Source organism: Thalassophryne amazonica, chromosome 4, assembly GCF_902500255.1.
Source record: "Thalassophryne amazonica chromosome 4, fThaAma1.1, whole genome shotgun sequence".
Taxonomy (NCBI): domain Eukaryota; kingdom Metazoa; phylum Chordata; class Actinopteri; order Batrachoidiformes; family Batrachoididae; genus Thalassophryne; species Thalassophryne amazonica.
This window is the reverse complement of record NC_047106.1, coordinates 113544380-113563046: the sequence shown is the minus strand read 5'-3', so window position 1 is coordinate 113563046 and position 18667 is coordinate 113544380. Positions and strand designations below refer to the sequence as shown.

The 18667-nt window shown below is 41.7% G+C and overlaps 1 protein-coding gene across 1 annotated transcript in view; it reads right to left on the bottom strand.

Moving 5' to 3' along the window:
• The window catches only part of mtus2b (microtubule associated tumor suppressor candidate 2b), a 163337-nt gene extending 159768 nt beyond the window's left edge, over positions 1 to 3569 (bottom strand). The window contains exon 1 of the mRNA XM_034168835.1: positions 3440 to 3569. The gene's annotated coding sequence lies outside the window, so the exon portion shown is untranslated. The remainder of the gene's footprint in view (positions 1 to 3439) is intronic.
• Positions 3570 to 18667: the final 15098 nt, after the last annotated feature.

The window sequence follows — 18667 nt, the reverse complement described above, 5'->3', positions numbered from 1 at the left end:
TACAGCGGGTCCGTAATCAACTTTTCTGCAGCGCGGCTTTGCTCTGAACCTTGAACCAATTGAAGCAGTAGTTCGCAGACTGAGCAGTGCTTTGATCTATTGCTTCATTTATTCATTTTTTTCTTTCGCTGTATCTTAATTTCCCCCGCTAAAACCCTAAAGAGCATATGTCTGTGAGTATTATTTACATTTTTTATGTTAAACCGACCTGTTATGGTCTTCTGAAACAGTTGATAGATGTATTTTATAACTTAAAAACAGGAGCGATGCTAACACGTTAGCATGTCTATGGCATTTTAAATGTTAAATTTAGCATTAAGCAGTTGCATCTGTCATCACGTTTGGGTGCATTTGTTTTCTGTATAATAAGCGTTTGTTGTCATAAAAGAGTCAAATGTATTACAAATTGTAATATTTTTTTATTTATTTTTGTTTATATATTAATAATCTAATGATTAGTTATTATATACAATTTTAGAGAGACAAAAAGGACCTGAATAGAAACACAACAGAAAATATAAAACCAACTAACAATGCACATACAGAAATAAATAAGTGTTTCCTGTGAACACCTAGTGACTCTTACACCTCCATTTCATCCCTGTCTTATTTAAGTTTAATGACAGTTTGTTTCGGTCAAACCATATTTTCAATGTGTTAATTTCTTCAGTGATTTCCTCCAGAACTATCTGTCAAGTTAGAAAACTGCTGCATCCTTGTAAGAGCAGAATACTACTGGAATGAATTTGAATAAGGAAAGTTGGGTTTTTCCTCACTAAATGGATGCTGCATTCACTCCAGTTTATCGTCTGTAATAGTCCCAGATTGCATTTCAGAGCTTCTAGAATTCAAACATTTTTGTGCAGGTGGTGTTGGGGGGTAATTTTGGGTTTCAGCTTTTTTTATTTTGCACCACTTTCATCCCTGAATATGTCAATCGTGAGTCACTTTTGTGTGGATTAAAGTTACTAACTGGGACTCCTGTCTTGTCTTGAAAGAAATGAGAATCGTCCTCCATTCTTTTCACACAGCTCCAAACGCTGCATGGCTCTCTGCCGAGTCAAGTTAGAACGACATAGTCCAGTTCAAAGCGAAACACCATTTTGTTTATTTTTATTTATGTCCAGAGATCAAGGATACAGTGACCAATTTCATATTTATTTACTTTAAGACTCAATGAAATACATCGAAAACCTGTAAAGCCTACTTTTAGTACAAAATTCACAAGAGGTATCGATAAGGGAATCAAATCGATAAGCAGAATCGATAATGGCATCGATATCGATAAAATCTTATCAATACCCATCCCTAGTCAGACACCTGTTTTAAAGCTGCAATCGACTCACAATTCAAACATAATAGTAACCCACAGTGACTCGGCTGAGTAACTTTAATCTAATTGCTGATTTGAAAAATTAACACGTTATATTACTTGCTAATGAAAAAAAGCGGTCAGATTAGAGTAGTGTGTTACTAAGTAATGCGCTACCAGCTACCCTGCTCAGAGCGCCGCTCTCACTGGACCGACATCTCTGCTATTTTGGCATTGTGGGATAGCTCGCCGACAGATTGAGCTCATCAGACTACTTTCGCCACCTTGCTCAGTGTGCCGCTCTCATTGGAGCAACAACATACAGAATGTGTCTTTTCCCAGCTAGATCTCTTTCAGTGCAGCTTCTTGTTCTGACTTTAACACGAAGTTACATCCAAGTCTTTCATCGCCAACTGTAAATGGTAATCAAAACATTCCAATCATATCTTTCTGAACTCTTCCGCATCAAACTTCATGCTGTCAATGTTTGCAAAGCTCATAAACTTTTAAGTTTCTTAAATATTTATTATGGCCACTCTTAAAACTTCAGTTCTCTTTATAATTTTATTACTGGTAAATTTTAGAATTAATTTAGATGAGATATACTCATTATCGCACAGGAACTACTTTTTGCGCAGGAATTCACCCGTGGGTGCGTACTAACACAGAATCCCCAGAAACTGTGGAAGGTTGTTTGGCCATAAAGCGCCGGTCACAACCCACTGTGCGTTTTTTTTTCCGCTGTACGTTTTCTGCAGATGCCATGGCCACTATGTTTTTGTGAAAACGTACGGAGACAGTAGCAAGAGAAGGGAGGGAGCACATTCAGCGCACGCCTCTAGGAGTGTAATGATAAAGAGAGTTGACAATAAAGCAGTGTGTGTGTGTGTGTGTGTGTGTGTGTGGGGGGGGGGGGGGGGGGGCTTTTCTTTTGATGTGTGCGTTATGAGCAGGACCGGAGCGGCAGGTGTTTTTCAGCGTCGGTGATGCATGAGCATGTCCAGCCTGCAGCGGTCAGTTGTACGAGTGTTTACTTGCCTCGAAAAGTTACAGCTAGTTATCAGACTGAAGCTGTGGAGTGCCTGTGTTGCTGAAGTTTGGAAATAAAGTCAAAGTTCAAGTGAGAAGCTGCGTCGTGCATGCAAGTCTGTCGGCCTCCCCACATCAGAGTTAGTGAAAAGTCACACAAGGTGTGAAACACTGATAGAGGAATATATTCACTACACACTTGATTACCAGCTTTTTAAATTTCAACTTAATTCTAATTTATATATGTGTATCACAATCTTCAAGATCTGATACCGACAATTTAATTCCATAGTATGTGGCGAGTAGCCTACTGCCTCCGTACGGATTTGGTTAATTCAACAGTAATTGAATGAAAACAGTAATTGAATGAAAATGTGCTGCTTTGAATCCGTACGGAGGCAGTACTCACAACGTGCGTCATCTATACTGCTGGTGAATCCGCAGCCTGACCGCAGTGAAAGTTCTGCATGCACTAAAACCTCTACGGCGTGTCTGCGTGCTCCTAATTTGGTACTGAGGCAGTACTTACGACGTACGGATCTCCAAATTTAGCCCACGTTTTTGCAAGTAGACTGCACGCACGTGCAAGTACGGCGGGTTGTGACCACGGCTTAAGAGAGCGTCCACTTTTAGCTTGTCATAAGCTAAGATAGTGGCGCTCATAAGAGTGTGGGAAATACCTTTAGTGACTCACTGAGGAGCCACAAATGTGGCAGTGACTTTAATTAAAATTGTCCGACTCTGGCCACCGGGGCCCCCCTTTGGCACACGCCTACGCCTCAGTCCAGTCAGTTACAGAATGGAATAAAACCAGAAACCATAAAATTCACTTTTACCAGCATTCACTCATTCACTGCTCCCACGGTTTAATAAAGTATGTGTAGATATGAAAAAGAGGAATTTAAAGGAGACAAACAGTGAAAATGGCAGATGACGAACCCGCCGAGGTAAAGCCACCTGAGGCTAGCTGCTATTAGCTAACCTTACGCCTGGAAGCACACAAATGGACAAAAAAATTTAAAAGAAGAGCAGCTCTAAATCACCAATTACAGTGCGCAGGGAACACAGCCTGAACCATTAGCAAAGAGCAAATCTTACCTTTTACATTTAGATAATCCTCTGCTGCTCCAAATAATCCTGAAACAGGTTCACACATTCAACCTGAGCCGCGACGACGAAGAGGAAGAAGATACATCCTGCAGCATCTTTGGAAAACAGGGAGGAGAGGAGAAGGAAAGGAGAGGAGAGAGGAGAGGAAAGAGGAGGCGAGGATAGGAAGAGGCTCGACGCCCATTTTAAAATGAGCGCCGGTCGCCCCCTGCAGGACAAAGGAGGACATTATTTTCCCCACGTGTTTAATTAATACGCTCACGTGCTCAATACCTTCCAACACCACTCTGTGCATTTATAGCTAATTGGGTTTTATTTACAGCCCAAAATATACAAACTGAAAAAGCCACTTACACATCTGCTGCCTGTGTGACTGAGACGCTGCAAATTTATACTTTACACCGGAATTATGGAGTTTATAATCGTGACATATCCAGCATGGGGTGGTGGCAAAGTGTGGCTGGTTTCAGTGTGGAAGGTTCGCGGTTCAAACCCCCACCTCTGCCACATGTCATGTCATGTTGCGTCAGGAAGAGCATGTGGCGTAAATTTAACATGCAGATCCACCTTGAATTTGCTGCAGTGAGTCTGAGTGAAAACAAGGGAGCATAGTGGAGCAGATAACTGTAACAATTGTTCATTTTTGGAAACAAGCGCCAAAATTGGAACACACACTCCTCAAACATTACTCTTTTGAATAAACTGAGTATCCACTTGATTTTCAGTTTGTACAGGGGTTAGAAGTTAAAGTTGCTCCAATTTTGGTAAAAAGTGGTGCAAATTATTGGTTGAACTAATAAGCGAGTTCGGGATGTCACGCGCGTTGCATGCTGGGTACGGTCAAAGGTCATTTGAGAAAAACAGCGCTGCACACAAAACGGCTGCACTATTTTTAAAAGCTGTTTTTAAAAATCTAAACGACTTTGACACTCTGTCTGCAGCCTACATCTTACTGCTTTCAACCAAAGTAAGAATGACAGCACAGATTTATATCACTACTGTTGTGATTGTCTTGGTTTTTGGTAAATAGAAACCTGTTTCACCTATTATCGCTCGCATGTTCAATGTTGTGTGTGCAGCCCAAACAATGCACTCGATGACATTATTATAGATCTGTCTGTCTCTTACAGGCAGTTGGCTCACTGTATGATGAATCCATCAGCATCCAGTCAGCATGAGAAAAGGGCCTGGGAAGCAGGCTGGGAAGTCAAAAGAATCACACAGGGTGGGTAAAATTGTGCATTAGGCGTGTCTTACTTGCGCACCGTCTACTGAATTAGTTCTGTCAGAAGCCCATTCAGTAATAATTTTATTTTTACTGAAGAAATGTCTGCTTTGTATGTACTTATTCAGAAGACACTACTGTGTGGCACTGGCAGCACCAAGTGTGTGCCAACATCTCGTGCACTGTCTAATTTCATTCAACCCCAGGCTGTGCAGGCCACGGCAGCCCAAACAGCCAAAGACAGAACAGACCTAGGTCCATGCTGAGAGTAGTGTCACATCTATACTTTGGCTCATGAACCAGAGATGAACTTATTGTCACTTATTAAAGCACACACTCTTTTAAGTGCATATGTTGAGATGTATGTACTGTTTGCAGGTTTGTCACCAGCCTTTGCTAAAGCTGGAAATGCCACATTCCAGCAGACGGTTCAACCTCATTATGGCACACCGGCACCAAAGAGACACATCATACCTCCATGCAGTCCCACACTCTCTGCTGCTGGTACTTTTCCGGCACCAGCACTGGTTCAGGATGTGGCCAACAGTGGTGGGTGGAAATCATAAAAGTAAATGTTTCTACTTTCAAGTCATCTATAGGCTAAAAGCAGTAACTTGTTCTTTGTGCAATAGATGGTGGAGAGGAGATGTCACTTGCTGATTACCAGAGGTGGAGTGCTGAGTCACTGAAGGACTTTCTGAGAAAACGGGAGCTTCCAGTCATTGGTCGTAAAGAAGAACTTGCAGCCTTGGCATTTGCTGCACATAAAATGTGTATTGCCATCAAGCCATCAGCAAGACAGAAAGCTCTTGAGAAGGCAGCACAATACAGAGGGCTACTGAAGGAAGGCTATAAAATATTATACACATCAACAGCAGATGACAACATAAGGCTCCTCAGTTGCCCATTAACATTACAATTAACTATTCAGGTTGGTGGAGTGCAGTTGCCAGATCCCTTTTCGGACTTGACAGAAGACTGGCTGAAGGAGGCTGAAGGTATTGGTCTATGGCCCCCCACAATGTACTTTGACATCGCTCAGTATATTCTGAGTTTGACACCATCTGATATTAGGTTTGTTGACTTGACTTTAAAAAAAAAAAATTAACTCTTCCACTGCTGGCTATTTTGCTCCTGTCACCTTTCATGGGACACCACGTCAAAGGCTATTTTCATGATGTCATAGACTGTAGTGGACCAACGGCGAAGGTAGTGTCATTTTTATCACATGTACATCAATGATGGCCAGCGACTAAGTCGCCCTCTGCAGTGGACGGGTTAAATGTACGTGTTTAGCAATTTACTTTACTCATTGAATTTTCCATGTACATTTTTAATCCTTTATTTTCTGGAATAGAGATGTGGAGCTTGGCCAACGGCTCATGTCTGACTACAAAGAAGGAAAGGGCTATTCATACTTTGACTCTAAGTGGCTTCGGGAAATTCTGTACCATCAGATTACAGCCAAATCAAGCTACTGCTTTTTAAAAGCAGGTTGCACACACTCGCAGAACATCGGTGATGTCCCACATAGACTGTGGATTTGTTAAAACAAAAAGACAAGCAAAGTGGAGAGTGCTTACTACTCTTGTTTTTCTGGGTAAAGATCAATGGCAAACAAGATGAAAGTATTGTCACATATTAAGTTCTCTGTTGTACCCAAATCATTGTTATGTTTTTCTTTTTGCATTTCAGATATGGTTCAACATGCAACCACATTGCAGCAGTGCTGTTTAAGGTAGATCACGCATGGCAGAAAGGCTGGACAAAGTCTTGTACAAAGTCTTGTACATCAGGAAAGCAAGAAGTGAAACCCATTAAAATCTCTGAAATGCAGTTGTACAAGCCACAGTACAAGCAAGGAACAAGGTCTAAAATTCCAAATCCTATGAGGAATCATTTATGTAGAGTTGCCAGGTCGTGCCACCAGTCCATTAACGTATTGTACTGACAACAATACATTCATGTAGTGTTTTACCACTCCAGAATTGCTGCTTCCTAGTGACTTGTACATTTTAGAGCCATGCCATTGCATGATTGAACTTTTTACCTTGTAGGTTTTGTTGACCAGTATGATTTGTACATGTACATGTATCACAGGAGCAGAAGGCAAGTCTACAATCAATCCAGTTGCTAGGCATTTGTTCAAGCCAGCAGAGCGGAGGAAGCCAACACTTGCCTCATTACTGAATGGCCTATACGACAGCTGCCCTGAGGCCTGCCTCTTTCACTATGTGGACCTGGGAGATGCACCAAAATATGACCCAGGTAGTGACATCAATGTTGCCATTGGACAAGAGATGGAAACATCCCCAGCTGTGCCTTCTAGCTTAGTAGATCTTGCAGCAAAACACGATACCATAGGTGTGTATTAGACTATTAGTTTTGTTTTCTTATGCTTTGTTGAGCAACTTTCTTTCATGGTGGAAAGCTAAATGTAAAGCTTTTGTTTTCCTGCTTCAGCCTTTTACCATGAATAGTATGCATGGGTATTTTAAAATGACCTGTAAGGAAATAAACTATGAATTTTAATATGAAATCTGTTTTTATTGGGTTGCTTGGTTGTATTTCCAAGATGTAGCAACGTTCATAGAGAATCTACCTCAGTACAGTGATGGTGAGGTGCAGAGCCTTGAGATGTACACCAGGGGCCAATCAACAAACAGGAAATGGTTAGACCTGAGAAAGGGCCGGATCACTGGTTCTGTTGCTCATGAAGTACTCACCAAAGTAAGTATAATTTGGTTGACCAAAAACTTGGAAGTTTGTTTAATATTATGAAGTTGAAATCATGTCCTGCAATATTACTGCTTTGCCAGGTATGAAGCTTAAAGCGAGGACCCCAGGACACATCAAGACTGATACAGAAAATAATGGGTTAACAAGTGCCTCATCTGACCTGACAGCTCTAAAATACGGACGTTTGAAGGAACCAGTGGCAGCACGAGCCTACATGTCCCTCTATAAAGAACAGAGTCACACAAAGCCAATCTTCCAGGTCCAGTGTGGTTTAGTGGTGTGTGCCGACCAGGTCTATCTTGGGGCCAGTCCAGATGGCTTGGTTGAGTGCATGTATGTGTTCTGGGTTTGGTGGAAATCAAGTGTCCGATCAGCATAGCCCATCTGTCTCCTCAGGATCCAGAAGCACACCTGGCATACCTCATGAAGGAAGATGGACAACTCAAGCTGAAACACACACATTCCCACTACACCCAAATTCAGGTATGTATTCTGAGTTTTCTGATTTTCCTCTGTTCATGCCATAATTTTTTTGTCTGTCATAAGTTTAATAATTATTTGTACTTTGGATTATTTTTTGCAGGTCCAGATGGGTGTCACAAAAGGGACTTGGTGCGATTTCTATGTGCATACAAATAAAGGCCACCACCTGGAGAGGATCAAGTTTGATCCAACACGCTGGAATGAGGCAAGTTGTTTTATTTTATTTTTCAGAAACTGTGTCAACAAACAGCAGCGTAAGTCTTCAATATTTTTAGCTCTGTGTTGTCCATGGTTTGAGATACATGCACTCCCTATTTATCTGTCATTTCCTGTCATTTCCTCAGATCCAGCAAGCAGCAAAGTCCTTCTTCACTGGTTATATTGCTCCGGAACTTCTGAACCCCCAGGTCATGAGCAAAATAACCAGTCAACAGACAGACAATAGATAACCAACAGGCAGTCTACATGGACCAGTAGACGAAAGCACAGGTATTCACAATGCAGACTTAACTGTTGGAACTTTCTAGATAGTTTTTTGTATTCAGGAATTCTGGTACAGTACTGTTGTTTTGCCTGGGTTTTCATTGTAATTCTTTTTCAAAAACTGAACTTCGTTGCTTGTGCTGCCACCTAGAGAGCACCCATCTTGAATTGCAGATAATGCAGCAGACTCGACTCAAGAACCTGACACCAGAAAGTCTACCTCAAAATGCAGGTCACCAAAGAAGAGGCAGCGTACTGCTTGTGCTGCACCCATTTACTTGTGCGGTGTGTGCCACGAAGGGTGCCAAGATGAGCAGCAGATCACAGAGGAGTCTGAGAACAGTGTTGGGTGTGACAAGTGCTACCTGTGGTTTCACTGGGGATGTGTAGGATTCAGTTCATCAATGGATAGCACATCATCTTGGCACTGTCCTGCCTGCAAATAATTGACAGCTATTGTGTGAACCAGCAATGTACTGTTTGGATATGCAAACAAGTGACTTGCATTGTTATTTGCTGTCATCTTCAAAGAGAAACAAAAGGTGTGCTGTGACTCAAGATAATATTGCAAGGTTTCCTCTTAAAATACCCTGTGCCGTCCTTTAGTTCCAGGATCAGTCACCAGGAAATACGGGCCAACATGACACCAAGACGATGACATTCACGACGTCCCATTGGTCAAAGCAACGTTACGATATTTGTGACATCAGCACAGTAACGTTGGTGGCACATTGGCTCGTATTTTGTTTGGCGGATCTGCAGACGGACAGTGCAGCCGCAGACTGTTCTGATGGTGGATCTTTAAATCCAGTACTTACAACTGAGATAACAGAACAGGGTGTTGTTTGACTCACTAGTGATATAAGTGTGCCTGGACTGGTATTAAACTGCAAGCATGCAAACTAAACACAGGATATTTACCCATGGCACCACTGTGCCATGGGTAAATACAGACTGGCCACAATATAAGTTGTGGCCAGTTTGTCTTATTTACTTCAGTATTATCAATTCAGTATTATTTGCCTACAACTCATTTACATGCAAGGCGCCTTATTTTCAGAGCCGTGAAGTTTTGTGGATGTAAGAGTTCAGTCACTTTGCACTGGAATAATTTTGATGCACCAAATTTTGTGGCTTTGATGATACTGTACTTTAATATCCAATTCATTCCCTATGTGTAAACATTTTGTGATTTGCAGTACCCACAACTCAGTATTATTTATTCTTGTTACTAGCAGCAAAGTCAAGATGTCATTTTATTGTTTCTGTTCACTTCCATTCATTTGTATTTACTGCAGTAGAATATTAGTAATAAATTTGACTCAAGCCCAGAATGCTTACTTTTAATATTTCACCAAAGGCAATTATTGATGATGCATGAAAACAGAAGAAAAAATGTAACGTTGATGGCATACTTGCAAAGGTTCTGCTTTGTATAGTAAAGATCTGACATCCTCGTACATATACCTCGTACTACATGTACTTACGCAGGAAAGTGTCATTCTCTGACGCAAATGCATTTTTACCTGTTCGTTTTTGCGCATCTTGTAAAGTGTCCAATGTCTAAATTTTTATTAACTTTGGTTGAAACAATCACTTTAAATAACCCCACAAAAAGATGGCTCCAGGTTTATGCCACCACCCAGGGTGCCACCCACCTCCTCCTGAGTGAAGCTAAACAGATGCCTAGCCCAACAATGGTCTTTCCCCAGTCAAATAGACTGTAGTCTATTTCTGCACCAGTGGCTGTAGTAAGTTACAAAGGGGACCACATACAATAACAATATCATCAATCAATGGGAGAAGAGTCAGTGGCAGAGTGGTCTTCAGTATATGGAACCACTTCATTCTGCCTATTGCGCACTCCACATGGATTCTAGCATTGGCGATTCTCTTTGTCTTCTTGACGTCGGCAGCAGTCATCTGTTCTGCACCTTTGCCAGGAGGTGGGATTTCTAGTGTTGCAAACCAACTCAGAAGGTCTGCTTGTATGGGAAATCCTCTATCTGCTAACACCAAATCTCCAGGTTCAGTCAAGTCCAGGAATCCACTTTCTTTAACTATGTGCCTGTCAGAAGCACAACCTCCCCAACATGATGACAGGAAGGAGATGAAGCCATTGGGTGAAATGCATACTAGCAGCTTTGCGGTGTTGTGTTTCTTGTAGTCAGACCAGGTGGCCGCTTGCAGTGCCAATTGTCGTGGACGCTCCATGAAGATCTCGGTGCAGTCAGTGGTACATCTGCAGCAAAAAAGACACCACTTTTACCAATTTTTGTCAAATTTACATTATTATGGATCAACTGATCCATGTTTTACCATGTTTAGGGCCTACTTACCTGAGTTTGTGCCCATAAATCTTGCGTAGGGAAGGAGGTGCAGTGGTGACAACGTTGTTGTGTGGGCCGCTGAAGAGGAGGTACTGCTGGCTCACCACCACCAGATGGCGCCCTGCTTGAAGAGAGGGCGTCATAGCAACCGGGAGTGACAGCTGTCACTCGTCATTAGCACCAGCTGTTACTCATCCACATCACATCACCATCACCATAAAGGCCGGACTGCAACTCCACCTCCCCGCCGAGAAATCAGCTACCTTAAAGGTAATTCTCTGCTGTACTGAAAACTGTGTCATAGTCTGAACTCTTTTTACAGCTGCTTTCCTGTGGTGTGCCTTATCTGCTGGATTGGCGTTTGGTATGAACAATGACGGCTTCGCTTCACACCCCAACCAGATAAGTGGTTAGACAGGAGCTGCACAAGTGTGCTATTGGAGGTGGAGGTGCTCCCTCCCTAAGGAACACAGACTGTGGGATTACTGAGTGTGCGTACTCACACTCACCTGTGCTGTTTTTGTTCTCTGCCAGCAGTGCCAGGTCTGACAGCTGGAGACGGTGGCCACCTGGGGACCCAGGACTTGGTGGCTCCGGTGTTCTTCAGATCCGTTGGCGGTGAAGGCCGTGTGGGATCCGGCTCGGTTCTGGATGGGCGTCTCCTATCCTCAAGCCTGCCCACACGTCACTCAACGTATAATTGACTGTAGTTCCAAACCTGTTATTGTCTGTACTCCGTTGTGCACAATTTACAACATTAAATTGTTACTGTTTGGCTTATCCATTGCCTGTTCATTTGCGCCTCCTGTTGTGGGTCCGTGTTCCTACACTTTCACAACAAACGTCCTCCTTTCGTGGCCAAAAGATGAGTGGCTTCAATTCACTGGCCAGAAATTTGACCCACGTGTTGATGATCTGTGAACAGGTACTGTTAGGTATCTGGAAAAAGTCTGCCAGAAATGAATGGGTTAGTCCTAGCCTCAGTTTCATGAGAACAAGCACAAACTCGTCTTTTGCATGAAGTTTCCTGCCAGGCCCAGACTTCTGCGGTGTTCGTGTAAACTGTCGAGCTTTTGTTGACACTACCTTCTTTCCTGCCCAGTAACGTAGATGTTTGATGCCTGGTTCCAGCTGTTTCAATAGTGCATCAAGAACTCGTCTGCTTCCGACACCAGTGTTCAGTCTTACTTTCTTGTCAGTTTTTATCATACGAGATGACTTCAGCTGCTGCTTATCTACCGGTTTACCTTTGTCTTCAATGGATTTCTCAGTCAGTTCTTCCAAACGGTGTCTCCACTTTGTCTTTCTCAGCACATCCTTTACAGTCACATCCCTCAGGCTTACACCAACACTTGTATCTGTAACTATGGTCATGGGAGACCTTATCAATGTTGGAATCAGTTTCCAGTACCACATCATCGTCCTCCTCAACTTCAGGCATGGGTTCGGGTGAGGTACTGTTTGGCTGCTGTTTCCTCCGAGCCTAGGTTGTTGAGGTTGGCTGGCTCTGTCGAGGTGTTGGTGGTGCTCTTCCACGATGATACACTGCACTGTGACCCAAATGCAGAGTTGGATAGGGATGTTCTTGTGTTGGTCTGCCTGCAATGAAATGGATTGAGCACACACGGTCATAATACTGTGGCTCCCAGTTCTTCCCAGTTTTAACATCCTTTCTCTGCAGCCTCTGTATCCATTCTTGTCTGGCAGACTTGTCTTTTGTTGGAAACGGGTGGAGATCAAAAGGATAAGGGCAGTCACACCGGCCAGTGCCTTTGTTGCATCCATGCGATTCACAGGAGGTCTGCTTCCATTTCTCCAGTACATACGTGCTGTTGTGACAGCCTTTCACTGCACAGATCCTGCCCATCTTTGCCTTTTCTGACTCACTCAATCACACCTAGAAGCACAAAAAAGCAGCACCACAAGTCACAATGTGGAAATAGACTAGTTACACTATCCAGAGACTCCAAAACACAACTCGATCAACACAGAGTGTGGCGAGCGATAATATAAGCACTACTCACTTTATCACTGTTTCCTCGTGTTATTACCAACCTAAACCAATCATTAGTTAAAAATTTCACATCTCGCATTCCCGGTAACAAGTTTACAAGCGTTTGGGGAACTTTACCTGTCAATTAACAGTTCAACTGTCCACGTTTTAACTCGATTGCAGGTTTCAGGCCAGCCCGTTTGTTTATCTCAAATGACCTGACCCGGAAGCAGTACCCAAAGCGTGTCGGTCATGCGCACTCGCAACCATGAACTCGCTTATAGGATTAATAAATGAAATAGTTGTGACTGTGTTGAATGCTTGGTCTGCAAGGTAAAGGTGGAGCAATGTCGACGTCCATTGGATTCTATGACATGTGACATATGTTACCCTGTAACATGATAACTAAGCATGCCACATAGTGCAAACTATTCCTTTTTAAAACCCTATTAACTCAACCAATACTTTGCATCACATTTTACAATATTTAGAGCAACTTTAACATCTGACCCCTGTACAAACTAATGCTGACCTTTATTACCATTCTTGTTGTTTTTACCCCATAACTCCATAACATTCAGTCATAGATAGTCCAAACTATACATTTTTGGTATCGTTGTGATCAGACAAATATTGTGGTATAGCTTTCAATATGATTGAAACATTTTTAAATGTTGACCCCTGTGTAATTCTTCAATTGACCCCTACCTGGCCGCCTACTGAAAATTCAAGTGGATACTCAGTTTTTTCAAAAGAGTAATGTCTAAGGAGTATTTGTGCCAACTTTAGTGCTTGTTTCCAGATTTGAAGGATTCCTCTGTAAATATTCTGTTATCTGCTGTACTAGGCAGCCGAAGGGTCTTACTACATATTTACCAAGCTGCCATCAAGTTATTTCATCTGCAGCGTTTTTGCTTGGTTTGATCTTTTGCTGCTCGTCACTTTTAAGGATTTGTTTGTTTTTTTAATTTGAAAAATGTGTTTTATAACTGGAAAATGTTACACAGGACGACTCACAAATAAAAGTGTAGCAAATAGGCAAAATAACTGCATTTTTGTGATAAAAGCACCCATTTTTTCAGCAGTGTCAGTATATGGCATGAAGTTTATTTTCAGATGTTGAAGCATTTTAAGTTTGACCTCTGACAATCGTGAGAGGTCATTGACCTCTGACAATATTAAATATTGACTGGCTATGGACAAGTGATGAAAAATTGTATCTCTAGACAACACAAGTTTTGTTACGAACGTAACATTTTTCTTGATTTAACAAAACTTGTGTTGTGTAATGTAGCAGACAGGCAAAATAACTACATTTTGTTGTGTGGGCCGCTGAAGAGGAGGTACTGCTGGCTCACCACCACTAGAGGGCGCCCTGCCTGGAGTGCGGGCTCCAGGCACCGGAGGGCGCTGCCGCCTTACAGGAGCAGCCAGGATGACAGCTGTCACCCATCACTGGAGACAGCTGATCCCAATCAATAAGGAGGTATATCAGCAGGACGGCATCTCCACCTCATTTGCCGAGATATCGCCTTACCAAAGAGGTAACAATCTCAGCCTACACATACGTGTGACTTTAAGTGTATTCTTGTTGATTATCTGTAGGACAGCTGACTACCAGACAGCATTTGGATAAGTACTCACCTTCCTACATTTCTTGATTGTTGTTGACGAGAGGTGGACTCTCCACCCTCCGTGTTGCTGGGTGCAGCCGCATCCACACCTGACTGTTTCTGTTTCCTGCCAGCAGTACCGGATCCGACGAGCGGAGGCAGTGGCCACCTGGGAATTCGGGACTTGGCGGCTCCAGTATTCCCGGGGTTCGGTGGCAGAGGAAATCGGGTTGGTTCCGGTTCAACTTGGACAGACGTCTCCTATCGTCAAGCCTGCCCACACGACACCGTTGTAATTAAGCTCAATCTCCATATTGTAATCGGTTGTATTTGTTGTGCCTGTTTCACAACAGTAAAAACAGTGTTATTTGACTCCTCCATTGTCCGTTCATTTGCGCCCCCTGTTGTGGGTCCGTGTTCCTACACTTTCACAACACATTTTTTGTGATAAAAGCATTTAATTTGGCACACATAACCTAAATTAACTAAAGTTTACTTTCAGACATGAACACATCCTGGAGCCGACCTCTGACCTACAGGGGTTAATGACCTCAGTGCTGTTTGTTTGGCCATTAGCACGATTACGCAAAAATTACTGAACCAATTTTCTTGAAACATGCAGGTGGTATAGGCCAAGGAGGAAACTACTAATATTCGGAGTGGATCCAGTTAAGGGGGCAGATCCAGAATTGCCTCCCGCCCCTAACACTTAACATTGTGTGATAGGACATTTTTCAACATTTTTGCGAATTTCTCAGAGGATAATGCATTTTGAAAATTGACCACATGTAGAGTGCCAAAATGAAAGAACGAGATTTTTTTTAATGTTTTTTTATTTTTTTGTGTGCATCTAGTTATCAATCCAGATTTTGTGAACCTTGAAATTCACAAAAATGTTGAGAAATGCCCTATTTCACAATATTAACAGAAACTGGCTCAGGGAATCACTAATTTACAGAGATACCTAAAGATTAGATTTTAAGCAGATTCAAATAGAGGGGTGGAGCCAGGACTTTTTTCTAACTTAAAAAAAATGAGCACAAGAATGGGTTAGAACACCTCAAGTGTTAGTGGAGGTATACATTGGCCAAGTGATGTTCTAGTATTAAGGCTTATTTTTTAGCATTGAAGGGTTTTCTGGGAGGCCTGTTTCTGATTGTCACAATTATGGAGTCTTTCTGTGAAGGAAGATGGTCATATCAGGTCATTGGCATTGGAGGCAGTCATTTGCGAAGTTCAATTTACCATGGCCAGATAGTGACCCGTACAAAATTTAAGAAAAAAAAAAAAAAAATTTTTAAACCCTTTTGGGGGTCCATCAGAGCCTTGAGAATGGTTCGAGGTCAATGAAAATCTTTCTGTAGGTTGACTGATTCAACAAATCTATATGTAGAATGAAAGAAAAAGTTTTTTTTTTTCAGCAATGTGCAAATTGTCATTCTGGCAAACAGTCCAAAGATAGGTGCACCAAGCTTGTGATGTCATACCTGTCCTTACTGTTTTGTACAATAACACTACCTCTAACCTTAGTGACATGAAGCTTGGGGTTCCAAAGGGATCCGTCTTAGGCCACGTTTTTCCGAGTTGCGTTGTGTGAAATGCCTTGAGGCAACCTTGTGAGTTGGCACTATATAAATTAATAAATTTGATTTGTGACATATTCAAGAAGACTTGAGGCTGTAATTGCTGCCAAAGATCCATCAACAATGTATTGAGCAAAGGCTGTAAATACCTATGTATGTTATTTCTTAGTTTGTATTTTTAATAAATTTGCAAAAATTTCCAAAACTTTTTCATATCATTACGGGGTATTGTGAGCAGAATTCCAGGTGTCATGTTTGGAGAAAACCAGGCACCATCCCTACAGTGAAGCATGATGGTGGCCCCGTCATGCTGTGAGGATGTTTTTCAGTGACAGGAACTGGGAGACTAGTCAGGATTGAGGGAAAGATGAATGCAGCAATGTACAGAGACATCATGGATGAAAACCTGCTCCAGAGAGCTCTTAAGACTGGGGTGACAGTTCATCTTTCAGCAGGACAATAGCCCTAAGCGCACAGCCAAGATATCAAAGGGGTGACTTCAGGACAACTCTGTGAATATCCTCGAGTGGCACAGCCAGAGCCCAGACCTGAATCCGATTGAACATCTCTGGAGAGATCTGAACATGGCTGAGCACAGACGCTCCCCATCCAACCTGATGGAGCTTGAGAGATGCTGTAAAGAGGACTGGGCAAAACTGCCCAAAGATAGGTATGCCAAGCTTATGGCATCATATTCAAGAAAACTTGAAGCTGTAATTGCTGCTCAAGGTGCATCAACAAAGTATTGAGCAAAGGGTGTGAATACTTATGCATGTTATTGAAGTTTATATTTTCAATAAAGTTGCAAAAATTTTCATATTATGGGGTGCTGTGAGTAGAACTTTGAGGGGAAAAAATGTATGTACTTTAGTTTGGAATATGGCTGTAATAAAATGTGGATAAAGTGAAGCGCTGTCGATATTTTGTGGATGCAGTGTTCATATATATATATATATATGTGTGTGTGTGTGTATACACGTATAATTTTAAGATGTAGATTTTGATTCAAACATTTACTGCCTTTTTGCGCCTGTATGGTTATCCTGAGGCATTAATTCAACATCTTGATGTAATTACACCTGAAACATCACTTCGTAATTCCAAAGATTTTGAACAAAATTTAACCCACACCTCCAATGCTAGTCGGCAACTATACTTAACAGTGTGCCTTGTTTTGCTGTGTTTGAGTGTGTGTGAATTGGGGGTGGGGGGTGCTCAACATCTTCTGAAAATTAAGGGTCTGTGCATTTATCTTTCAAAGTACTTTATTTACATCCAAGACTGTCCAATCCACCACCAATAAAGAGCAGACACGCTCAACATATGGTTGAGAGGATCATAAACCCCCCCCCCCCCCCCCCAAAAAAAAACATCCATAAAGCATTTGCAAAACATGAAAAATATTTATACTAAACAGCATTGCAGGCAAAAATCCAAATTAATTCTGATTTTAGGATGACATCCAACTTTTAAGGTTACATCACAAACGCACACACACAAAAAAAGGGGATGGGGCAAAAAACAAAAACAAAAAAAAACATTCATCACTAAATTTGAGGACATTTATCTTTCACCTGACCAAAGTTAATGGACAAAGTATGCCGTTAACAGCCAACTACAATGTCATTTTTAAAGTTTATACAAGAGATAACATCATGATATACAGATCTCTCTGTAACTCCCAAAGGCAACTTCTGAATGCTTTGACCCTTCACACTTTCCATGAGTGTCCTGTATAGCTGCTGCCAACACTACAGAAGCATACTTTGGTTTGCAGGATCAGTACAATCACACCTCCAGGACTCCCATGATCTACCTGGCCTCACTGCAAAAATGCTAACTTTTACCAAGTATATTTGTCTGGTTTCTAGTCAAAATATCTAATCTGCAATTAATATGACGAAATCACTCAAGAAAAATTTCAGTCATATGCATACACCCCTTAAAAATGACAGTAAGCGTCTTGGGAATAACTTGTTTTTAAGTTATAGCCAAGATGAAATTAGCTTTATTGACTCGTTATAAGATTATAATGTTGTCATTTGTAAAACAAGTAACACCCCTCAATTCTGTAGTTAAACAATCTTATACAAAAATAATTCCGCCAACAAGTGAAAATTCACTTAGGTTTTTTTGAAATATGATCTATAGAAATTAGTTGTATTTCTCCCTCATTCAGAAAGTGTTGAATACTAAAAAATAACTGCACCCTAAAATGTTGTTTTTTATATGTGTGTGTAAAAAAGTGGATTGCGTCTGACTGGTGTCCTGTCTAGTGGGGAGTCACTCATCCGCTCCGAAATCTGGAGATAAGCACCGGCACAAACTGACCTCAGAGTTTATATGGTACTAAGTCTATGACACCCCCTGGATGGGACACCAGTCAGATGCAGGCTACTTTCCCAGGCAAGGTTGGTAGCCATTTACAGCTGGGTGGACTGGGACAATGCAGATTAAATGTCTTGTCCAAGGCCAAAGACAGGTACCATGAGCAGGATTTGAACCACTCAACTACCCGTTCAACATTATCCAAAAGCTCATTCTAAAAAAACCTTAAATTTAACTTAAGCGATTGTGCCATATAATATTTTGAGTAGAAGTTACATATTTGATAGGAATTTTATTTTTGTTTTTATTTTTTGCAGTTGTGCAGCACACAAAACATACTGAAACATATTGTGGGTAGCTCAATACAAGGAAACATTCCTGGAAAGGGAAATGAGCAAAACTCCAAAACACAAAAAGATTCTACCTCGTGAAGAGCAGT